General features: G+C 41.0%; 1 protein-coding gene across 1 annotated transcript in view; it reads left to right on the forward strand.

The window, feature by feature from the left end:
• The window catches only part of LOC128695501 (dynein axonemal intermediate chain 1-like), a 163,685-nt gene extending 162,895 nt beyond the window's left edge, over positions 1-790 (forward strand). The window contains exon 9 of the mRNA XM_053786183.2: positions 1-790. This exon is cut by the window's left edge and continues 36 nt beyond it. The gene's annotated coding sequence lies outside the window, so the exon portion shown is untranslated.
• The last annotated feature ends 9,017 nt before the right edge of the window (positions 791-9,807 follow it).

Raw genomic sequence — 9,807 nt, forward strand, 5'->3', positions numbered from 1 at the left:
CTACCTGACGGCCTCAGGAGAGGACATAAGGGTGGGCTGATTTCATTCATCGAGGCCTCTTTGAGCATCAACATAGGTCCTCTAACTTGGTTCCAAAAAATGAGTTCAAATGGAGTGAATCCTAAACTTTCTGCTACACTCTCTCTCAGGGTGAACAGTGGGAGTGGGAGCCCATCGTCCCAATCCTCATGAAATTGCTGGCAATATGTTCTCATCATAACTTTTAGGCTCTGTGAAACCTTTCAACCACTCCTTGTGATTGTGGGCGATAGGCTGTAGCGAATTTTAATTTTGTTATATAAAGCAATGCATCTTGAAATAATTTGGAAATGAAATTGGTTCCTTGGACGGACTGTACTTCTTTAGGGAAACCGAACTGAGAAAAAAAAATAAGTAATGCCTGAGCTATAATTCAGATCTTAATTTTCCTTAGGGAAATGGCCTCAGGATATCTCATAACCGAATCTACAGTGGTGAAATGATATCGGTTTCCTTTCTTTGCTTTAGAAAGTGGTCCGACACAATCAATCACTAACCTGGAGAATGGTTCTCCACTCACTGGAATAGGAATAAGGGGGCTAAAGGGGAATTGTGTGAGAGTTTGTCAATTAACTTACACGTGGGACAACTTTTCATGTATTGCTTTATCTTTTCCTGCATTTTGGGCAAATGTTTTTTACCCTAGATGGCCCCCAATGGAACTATTATGAATCATTTCACAGACTAGGTCTTTAAAAGATGTTGGTAGCGCAATTAAAGTTTTGACGTTGGAATTTCTCCTTTCTTTCAGCACTACCTTTTCCCAAAAAGAAACATGGTGCCAACTTACTTGCCTCTTCTATAGGGGCGGTGTTTTTCCAATTTTCTCCAGAGCGAGGTCGGAGTTTTGCTCTTCCACCAGAACTTTCCGATCCAGTAGGTTCCTACCAGACGAGGGAAAAGTCACAACACTCGTCGCCTCCTCGGGAGGTGATACATCGGCTGGGGTTATACATTAAACAGATTACCTAATTCTATATCGACACTATTATTCATTATTTCGAATGGGGCATTTACGGCTTCCAATTAGTCATGGCACAGGTCACCATACTCAAAGGAAATAGTAAGTCCCTCCTTTCGGGCCTCTACTGCATAATGATCCTCAGTCCCATTTCCCATGACTACTTTCGAGATCATTTCCCACTAACAAGTCGACGTCCTTTATAGGAAAATCCGTCGGGGAAATTCCAATGGATACCCAACCTTCAAAGAATGGGGTTATCACGTAAATTTGATACAGGGGTACCCTCAGGGAGGTGCCTGTAAAGGCTGCTAACAGCCCATCTAGTCCAGTGTAGGAACTCGTAGGGACAGTCAATATTCCTTCCCGAAGCAAGGTTAGATATGAACCTGTGTCTCGAAAGGAGCTTACTTCGGTCAATAGTTGATCGGTAATTCCCACGTTACTTGAAGAAAAATAAGGGTTCATGGCGTGGGATACATCCAGAGCAGTAGGTGGGGATACAGAGAATCAGCTAATGGGCGTTGCCTCCCTTGGTTTCTCTTTTTTCCTTGGTAATTTCTCAGTCTCTGTTGCATTGAGAAGTGTAGAGGAGCTGAGAGGGAAGGCCGGGTATTCAGTCTTTTCTTGGGTTTTCTCTACGTTTGAAACACTGAGACATATTGTGTCCCTCCTGAAGGGGTCCTGTACTCGGGAGAGATATAGTTCTGAGTATTCGGTAAGGGGTTTACCCAGCAACGTTGTTGTACCTTTGGCAGGGATGGATTTCACCTCTTCCCAATCACATTCGCTAGGGACGAGTCTTTGAGACACCTCGAAATTATCTGCCAGTGCAACAGTTTCTTCTGGAGAACCTTTTGGATGACATTAGATGTTTCTGCAATTCCCCCGGGAGATTCGCATGAAAATCCTCCAACAGAATTAATAATGTCCATTCCTCTAGTGAGTGGACATTAACGGCTCTACACGAGAGGTCTAGAGCGGTCACCTTGTCTCGGGCATAGTCAACATAGGATTATCCTAGCCTACCTTCCAGGGAACAAAAAGCCATTTGGTTATTTACGGGGAGTAAATCGTAAAAATTTAAAATGGTTCTCTTCACCACATCGTACTGGGTGTATGTATAGCTCGTAAGGAAGAGAAGTCGTGCAGGTTTGAGCCTTGCCCTTTAACGCGGTATGAATTAAAGTCGCCCATTTCCCTTTGGGCCAATTCATGGTTTGAGCTTGATTCTCAAAAATCTCGAAGAAAACATCTATGTTACCTTCATCAAATTTAGGCATCATAAGTGCCGCTTTATGTAAGTCAAACCTGGTAAGCGTACTTTCCAAGTCTCCTTCGTTCCTTACCCGTCTTTCATATCTTAAGATTTCAAGCTTGAACTTTTCCTCAGTTTGGCGTTTTTTAGCTACTAACTAGACATTTTGTAAACGCAATATGCATTCGATGGAGTCTAATCAGTCTTGGGAAAGACTTTTGTAGGTCTCCCCTACTAGTTTTAGGTCGAGTACTCGGGTCGGTACTGTCGGTGAGGGGCGTTTCTAGACACTAGCTTCTAGCTTCCGACTCAGGTCCTACGGGACCCTTTGGCACAGAAGTTGGGGTGAATTTAACATGAGGAAGAGAAAGTTTTGTCCCTTCCTGTTCATTCTCTGGATTCGTTTCCAACACATCGAGGTGAAATTCGAGATTGCTAGATTCTAAGTTTATTCCTTCTTCCCAGGAGGGGGTGTCTGCAGAGATTCTATCTTTGATAAAAGTTTGTAATGTTAAGGTTTCTAGGGACGATTCCGATAAATTACTAAATAGCTCGGATCCTGGGTCCATTTTTATAGTTCTTCTGTTTAGGAGACTCCCATGGCTCTCCTATTCCATGGTTGCTAGACGGCCCCAGACGTCGGTGGTGCCTGCTTCCACATTTGCCTCTGTGCCCTTTACTTCCTCATTCAACTCTGTGTCCAACCCTTTTACAGTCCTTGGCTCTAAGGTTCCAACCTCATCTTCTCTTACTGTCCCTACTTCGTCACCTTCCCATTTACATGTTCCAATGTCTCAACGTCCCCTCCAATTTAAATCAACGACACATATTCCTTCTTCTCCAGAGCCTACATCTTCATATAAGTTCAAATCTCCTTCAACACCCAAACCACATGACATTCCCAAACGTTCTTCTGTATCACTATGTCTAGGCCTTTACCTCGAGATACATCTGATACTGTTGTGTAGGTTCATCCACATTCAAATAAAGTTGCTCCCTCGCCTGTCCCTCCAAAAATTTCTGGCTGCCAACACACCTCTACCTCATTTTTTATGTCTTCCATTGTCTCTCCACTTTTAAAGCAAACTACATCTTCTCCCTCTGCCACAAAGCTCTCTCCGACTTCTCTCTCATCTGAGGCTATTGAAGCTATCTCTGCTTTTGTCGATGAGACAACACCTATGATGGATACCAGTCCACCCCCGACACTTCACATTCTCACCTTCCGCGCCTTTCTGCACGTCTTTCCAGTACTTCACTCCTTACTAGTTTTCCATTGCCTCCGCATGTTGACTTTATTGACCATTCTAGTCTGTAGACACCTGTAAAATGTTAATTTTATGCTCTATTAAGCAATCATGGCTAATTTCCAGTGGAATTCAAATTCAATTCAAATTCAAAGTTTATTCTCTATAAGGATTACAATGCTGAGTTTACAGAAATTTGGTTATTGTTTGGTTTACATGTAGTAAAATTGAGATTACAGAGTGTACCACTAGAACGCTTAGCATGGCTAGGCATTTCGGGCATACTTAGTTTTATTCTTAAATGTAAAATATTACAAATTATGAGGTAAGTTGGTATTATGGCTAAGTGACTAAATACTAGTTTATGAGTTTAGCAATGTGAATGCTTTTGTTTTGGCACAGTATATAGTTTCAGTATTGGAGTATCACAGGATTCATTATTTTAAGACTGAGATTAATATTTCTGTTTATGGTCAAATGAGTGAGCGATTGTAAGTGTGAACCACCAGGTGGTATTCGTGAAGTTAGTTGACGGGGTGTATCAGGGAGATAAGATGTTTTCTAATGGTAGTTTTGAAGGTGATGAATGTGTCTGCAGTTCTAGAGTTCTCAGGTAGGGTATTCCAGATTTTAGGGCCTTTGACATACATTGAATTTTTGTAAAGGTTTAGTCGGACACGGGGAATGTCGCCTCAGGGGTAATCAGGGAGAGCTTCAGTCGGTGAAAAAAATTGTAGCTCTTTTGTTTACCATCCGATTTCCTCCAGTTTTGGTGCACAAGACAAAGTGTTTTCACACCGTGTAAAAAATATTTGTCAAAAATATACCTCGAACAACAGCTGAGAAAACACTGAAAAATGGCTGATTTACTGAAAATGCCCTTGGGGGCAATTTATTCCTATATGGGAGGACGTAAGGTTGTTTGGACACTTGGTGCCGAGAGAACAATGCTTATACGAATTTAATACGTGACCTGTTCTCTAAAATAACTTATCTTTATTTCACAAAAAAATAAAGTTTGTTAGTTCTTGGAATGTTGCAAAAAATCTGCCCTTTACTCCCACATAACTCCCAAAGTATTTGGAATATTTCCAATAATTGCACGTAGGAAATTAGAGAAATCATTATTCTACAATTTCTGTTAATATTATTCCATTTAATTAAGTAATAAAGGAAGAATTATGTACATTAAGTGAATAAGTTACTTCCGAGATATTGGCCTGGAACGCCGGCCGGCCCGCCGTCTCGATTTTTTTTTTTTTTTTTTTTGGCGAAAATCGCGTTTGTTTGGGTGTATTTCTTAGTGCAGTTATCCTCTTCAAAACACCGTTTTCTCTTACTCAGAGACCAAAGAATACGGCATGAGAGGATTCACTCACTTATATCGAAATATTCCCGATGGTCTCTCTCTCTCTCTCTCTCTCTCTCTCTCTCTCTCTCTCTCTATCTCTCTCTCTTTCTCTCTCTCTCTGTCTCTCTTTTTCTCTCTCTCTCTCTCTCTCTCTCTCTCTCTCTCTCTCTCTCTCTCTCTCTCTCTCTCTCCATGTTATGGCTTATTTTATTCAGTCTAGAGTATATAACATGTTTGTATGTTATTTATAGTGTTTATTATATTATATTAGATCAATTCTGATAGATAAATAAGCCGTAGAGTTGATATATAAGCTGATATAAGCGTAATAATGACGTGATTTCTCCTGGCTCTCTGGAGCGGGAATACTGCCAGTGTTCCCAGATGGTTCCTGATTGGCTCTAAGTCTACGAATAAGCTCCGCCTACTGTTTTATGATGCCAAATAGTCAATTATTATATTAGAAAGAATAATGCAAGAAAAGGCGATAAAAAACAAGGAAAAAAATCCAAAAAATATATGGGCTGAGAGCAGACGCGCTGCCAACATCGCCGTCACCATACCTGATATAAATGACTATAATTTCTTGTAGAAACGTCGTAGAACACTGACTCATTTAGACTCCATGACGAGGCCTCAATAAGGAATTTCATCGACACCATGCTTAGCCCTTCTAGGGTAGGGTAGGTGCCTGAGTCCGAGCCTTTAGCTCATAAGACTGTCATTCCCATTTGCCCCCTTGGGGCGGGGATGGCAGATGGCTTGTGGCTAGGCCTGGGGACAGTTGGTCCCAAAGATGAGGAGGTACTTGTGCCTCCTCCCATGGGAGACTTAGGTCTCAGACACTCCCTAAAGAGGGAGCCAAGGCCGGGCCACCACTTGGAAAAGGCCCGGGCCGGGAGAATACCGGCGAATCTTTAATAATAATAATAAAAATAATAAGGAATTTCACAGCAGACCTAGAGACTGTTGACTGGCCTACAGAATTCTCCAATTGGTACTGACGATTGGACAGACATTTTTCTAAACAAAATACTTAGACTATACCACAAACATAGTCCTATAAAAACGAAACAGATCATAAACAAACGGCTTGGTTGACCATGGCTAACCAGCAGCATTCTGAAATCCATTGATAAGAAACACCAATATGAAAAGCAATATAGACAGGGCTTAATACACAAAGATATTCTTAAACACTATTCATCAGTCCTCACCAAATTAATAAAGAAAGCCAAACAACTATACTACTCCAGCAGATTCACTGACACAAGAGGAGATATAAAAAAGACCTGGAAAACACTCTCTCAGATTCTGGGGACCCACAAACTAAAAAAAAACAAGAATATTGTTCTAACTAAACCTCATGAAACACCACTACATCGCACTGATACAGCTAACAAGATAAACGACTTTTTCTCAAACATAGGATCTAATCTCGCCAGTAAAATCCCACGTACCAATGCCCGTGCTGGGGACTACCTAGATGGGAATTTCCCAAATTCCTTCTATCTTGTACCAACTGAGCCCACCGAAGCCACCGCGATCATAAAGTCACTTAAAAATAACTTGGGGAATCTGTCTCACATCCCACCATTATTGTACAAGCGAGCGGTCCATGTCCTTTCCCATGCTATTACATTACTTTTTAACAAGTCACTAGAAACTAGCACTTTCCCGACACTACTCAAAACAGCAAGGGTTACACCAATACATAAAGGTGGTGACCCTACAGACGTAAGCAACTATAGGCCAATATCAAACTTACCATTGCTATCCAGAATCTTCGAGAAACTCGTGCACAGGAGACTATATTCATTTATAACGGCACAAAACATACTCAACCCCTGCCAATTTGGATTCAGGAAAAATAAAAGCACTAATGATGCAATTATAAAAATGCTAGATCTGCTTTACACAGCATTGGAAAATAAGGAATATCCACTAGGAATTTTTATTGACCTAAGGAAAGCGTTTGACACAGTAGACCACGGCATCCTACTCCACAAACTTGACCACTATGGTATAAGAGGCCATGTGCTTGGATATTTTAAATCCTACCTTTCTAATAGGTATCAGTATGTCACCATTAAAAACACAGCCTCATCAATATGGCCACTTGATACTGAAGTTCTGCAGGGAAGTGTCCTTGGACCCCTGCTCTTCCTCATTTACATCAATGATCTTCCTAACATATCCCAACACCTGAAACCCATTCTCTTTGCTGACGACACGACTTACGTCATCTCCCACCCTAATCTTGCCACCCTCAACACCATTGTTAACAAGGAGCTGCTCAAAATATCGACTTGGATGACAGCCAATAAACTTACGCTTAACACTGGCAAAACCTACTATATTATGTTTGGTAGCAGAGCAGGTGTTGCACAACTTAACATTAAGATCGACAACACTCTAATTGCCAGACATAATGAGGGCAAATTCCTTGGCCTATACCTCAACAACAACCTAAATTTCAGCACCCCTATCCAACACATAACAAAAAAAGTATCGAAAACGGTGGGGATCCTCTCCAAGATAGATACTACATGCCGCAAACTGCCCTTCTCACACTATTCCATTCACTTATATATCCATACCTCACCTATGCTATCTGTGCTTGGGGTTCAACTGCAGCAACACACCTAAAGCCAATAATAACCCAACAAAAAGCCACAGTAAGAATAATCACTAAATCCCATCCCTGGCAACACCCTTCCCCCCACTCTTTGTAGATCTAAACTTACTCCCTGTTCAAAACATCCACACTTACTAATGTGCAATCTATATCTACAGGACCTTAAATTCCAATATTAACCTTGACCTAAAACGCTTTCTTGATAGTTGTGACAGGATCCACAGGCATAACACCAGACACAAACCTCTCTTTGACATTCCCCATGTTCGACTAAACCTTTACAAAAATTCAATGTATTTCAAAGGACCTAAAATCTGGAACACCCTACCTGAAAACTCTAGAACTGCTGACACATTCATCACTTTCAAAACTACAGTTAGAAAACATCTTATCTCTCTGATCCACCCCGACAACTAACTACATGATAACCACCTGGTGGTTCACAATTACACTCACCCACTGACTATAAACCCAAAAATACTAATCTTAATCTTAAAATAATAAATCCTAACTAGTCATAAGTTTGCCTATGATACTCCAATAAAGACACTTTGTATTGTGCCAAAACAAAAGCATTCACATTGCTAAACTCACAAATTATGATGTAGTCACTTAGCCTTAATACCATAATCTGTAAGGGTTTAATGTTAAGAATTAATCTAAGTCTGCTCGAAATGCCTAGCCATGCTAGGCGTCCTACTGGCCCCCTATGTAATTAGTATTTTATAACATGTAAACCACTCAATACCCAAAACCTATAAACCCCACATTGTAACCCTTATAGAGAATAAACTTGAATTGAATTGAATTGTACCATTGTGTTGCCAAAGAGTTAAGCTATTTTTCGGTATAAATAACTCAATTTCCATAATTTTTCGATTTTTTTTGAGAGCGCGCTGAAAATTGCTCTACAGCCCCCTTCAGGTGTTGCTCTGACAGTTTTTCGGTTTGTGTCTGTTAGCATGAACCAAAATTGCGCTCCGGTGTTTTCCGCCCCATCTCGGTGTATATTATATTATATTCAACGAATTCTTTTCCCATTGGGACTTTTATTGAGTGTACACTTCTCGTGCAAAATGATATATCACATTCTCGGGTTCTTCCCGTACTTCACTGGATTTCACTGCAGCCCGCATCTTCTTGGACAATTGACGTACAGTCTCTTCTTTATTTCTCTCTACTCGATTGTTATCCATTCCTAATGTGGCATCTCTGATTTTTTCCCTACATCCTCCTCTCCTCTTACTGGAGGATTTTAAATGCTCCTCTGGGGGTCTCACTGTGACTCTCATGGTGATCAGTTAAAGACTTTTTTCACTTCTCTTCCCCTCCATGTTTTGAAGACAGGTGCTCCCCAATTTTCACATTCAGCTCCATTTTTTTGCATGCACCAATTTTCCCCACTTCCTGTTGTTTGTGTACACCTAACAAAGATCCTCGCCTTGTAGTCGGTCTCGGTCAGACGTGCGTTAATTCGCTGTGAACTCGAGGATAAGGGATAAGGTACCATCCTCTTATCCCCTCCTGGGTACTTATGTTAAAGAAAACGTAGTGTAGTACAGTGTTAACTGTGATATACTCATAATGCACCATGAAACTAAGTAAGGTAATTCAGGTATACACAAATGCAGTTGCACAGATTATCATACATAGCAATATATGTTTAGAGAATCTAGGATAACCTCAAAAAACTCAGAGTGACTTATTTTCTCGATTTTTTGTTTTCGGTGCATACTCGTTTTCGTCGACTATCTCGGAAGTAAGTTATTCATAAATTACAGTAATTATGACCGTGATAAATTCGGATGCAACGTCCCAACAATTCCAGGAACAGCTGTTAAAAATTGACCACTGTTTGGAAAATCTGCCAGCTCCAGCCCCCAACATCTTGCTCCTGGGGGATTTCAACTCGAGGCACCTAAAATGGAGGAATATAGCAAATAATGTTGTTGCAGTGATAACACCAGGAGGCAGCTCTGACGAGAACTCTCACACGCACGAGCTTTTAAATCTCTGCACAAAATTCAACTTAAACCAGCAAATAATAGAGCCAACAAGATTGGAGAATATGCTGGACCTCATCTTCACTAACAATAATGATCTGATACGAAATGTCACCATATCAAAAACAATATACTCAGATCACAACATAATCGAGGTTCAGACATGTATGCGCGGAGCCCCAGACCGACATAATGAGATTAGTCACTAGGGAGCCTTCACCAAATTCAACTTCACCAAATTCAGGGTAGTCTTGGTCAGGGTCAGGGTAGTAATGGTCAGGGTTGGGGTAGTCATGGTCAGGGTCAGGGT

The sequence above is a fragment of the Cherax quadricarinatus genome, chromosome 50, assembly GCF_038502225.1.
Source record: "Cherax quadricarinatus isolate ZL_2023a chromosome 50, ASM3850222v1, whole genome shotgun sequence".
Taxonomy (NCBI): Eukaryota; Metazoa; Arthropoda; class Malacostraca; order Decapoda; family Parastacidae; genus Cherax; species Cherax quadricarinatus.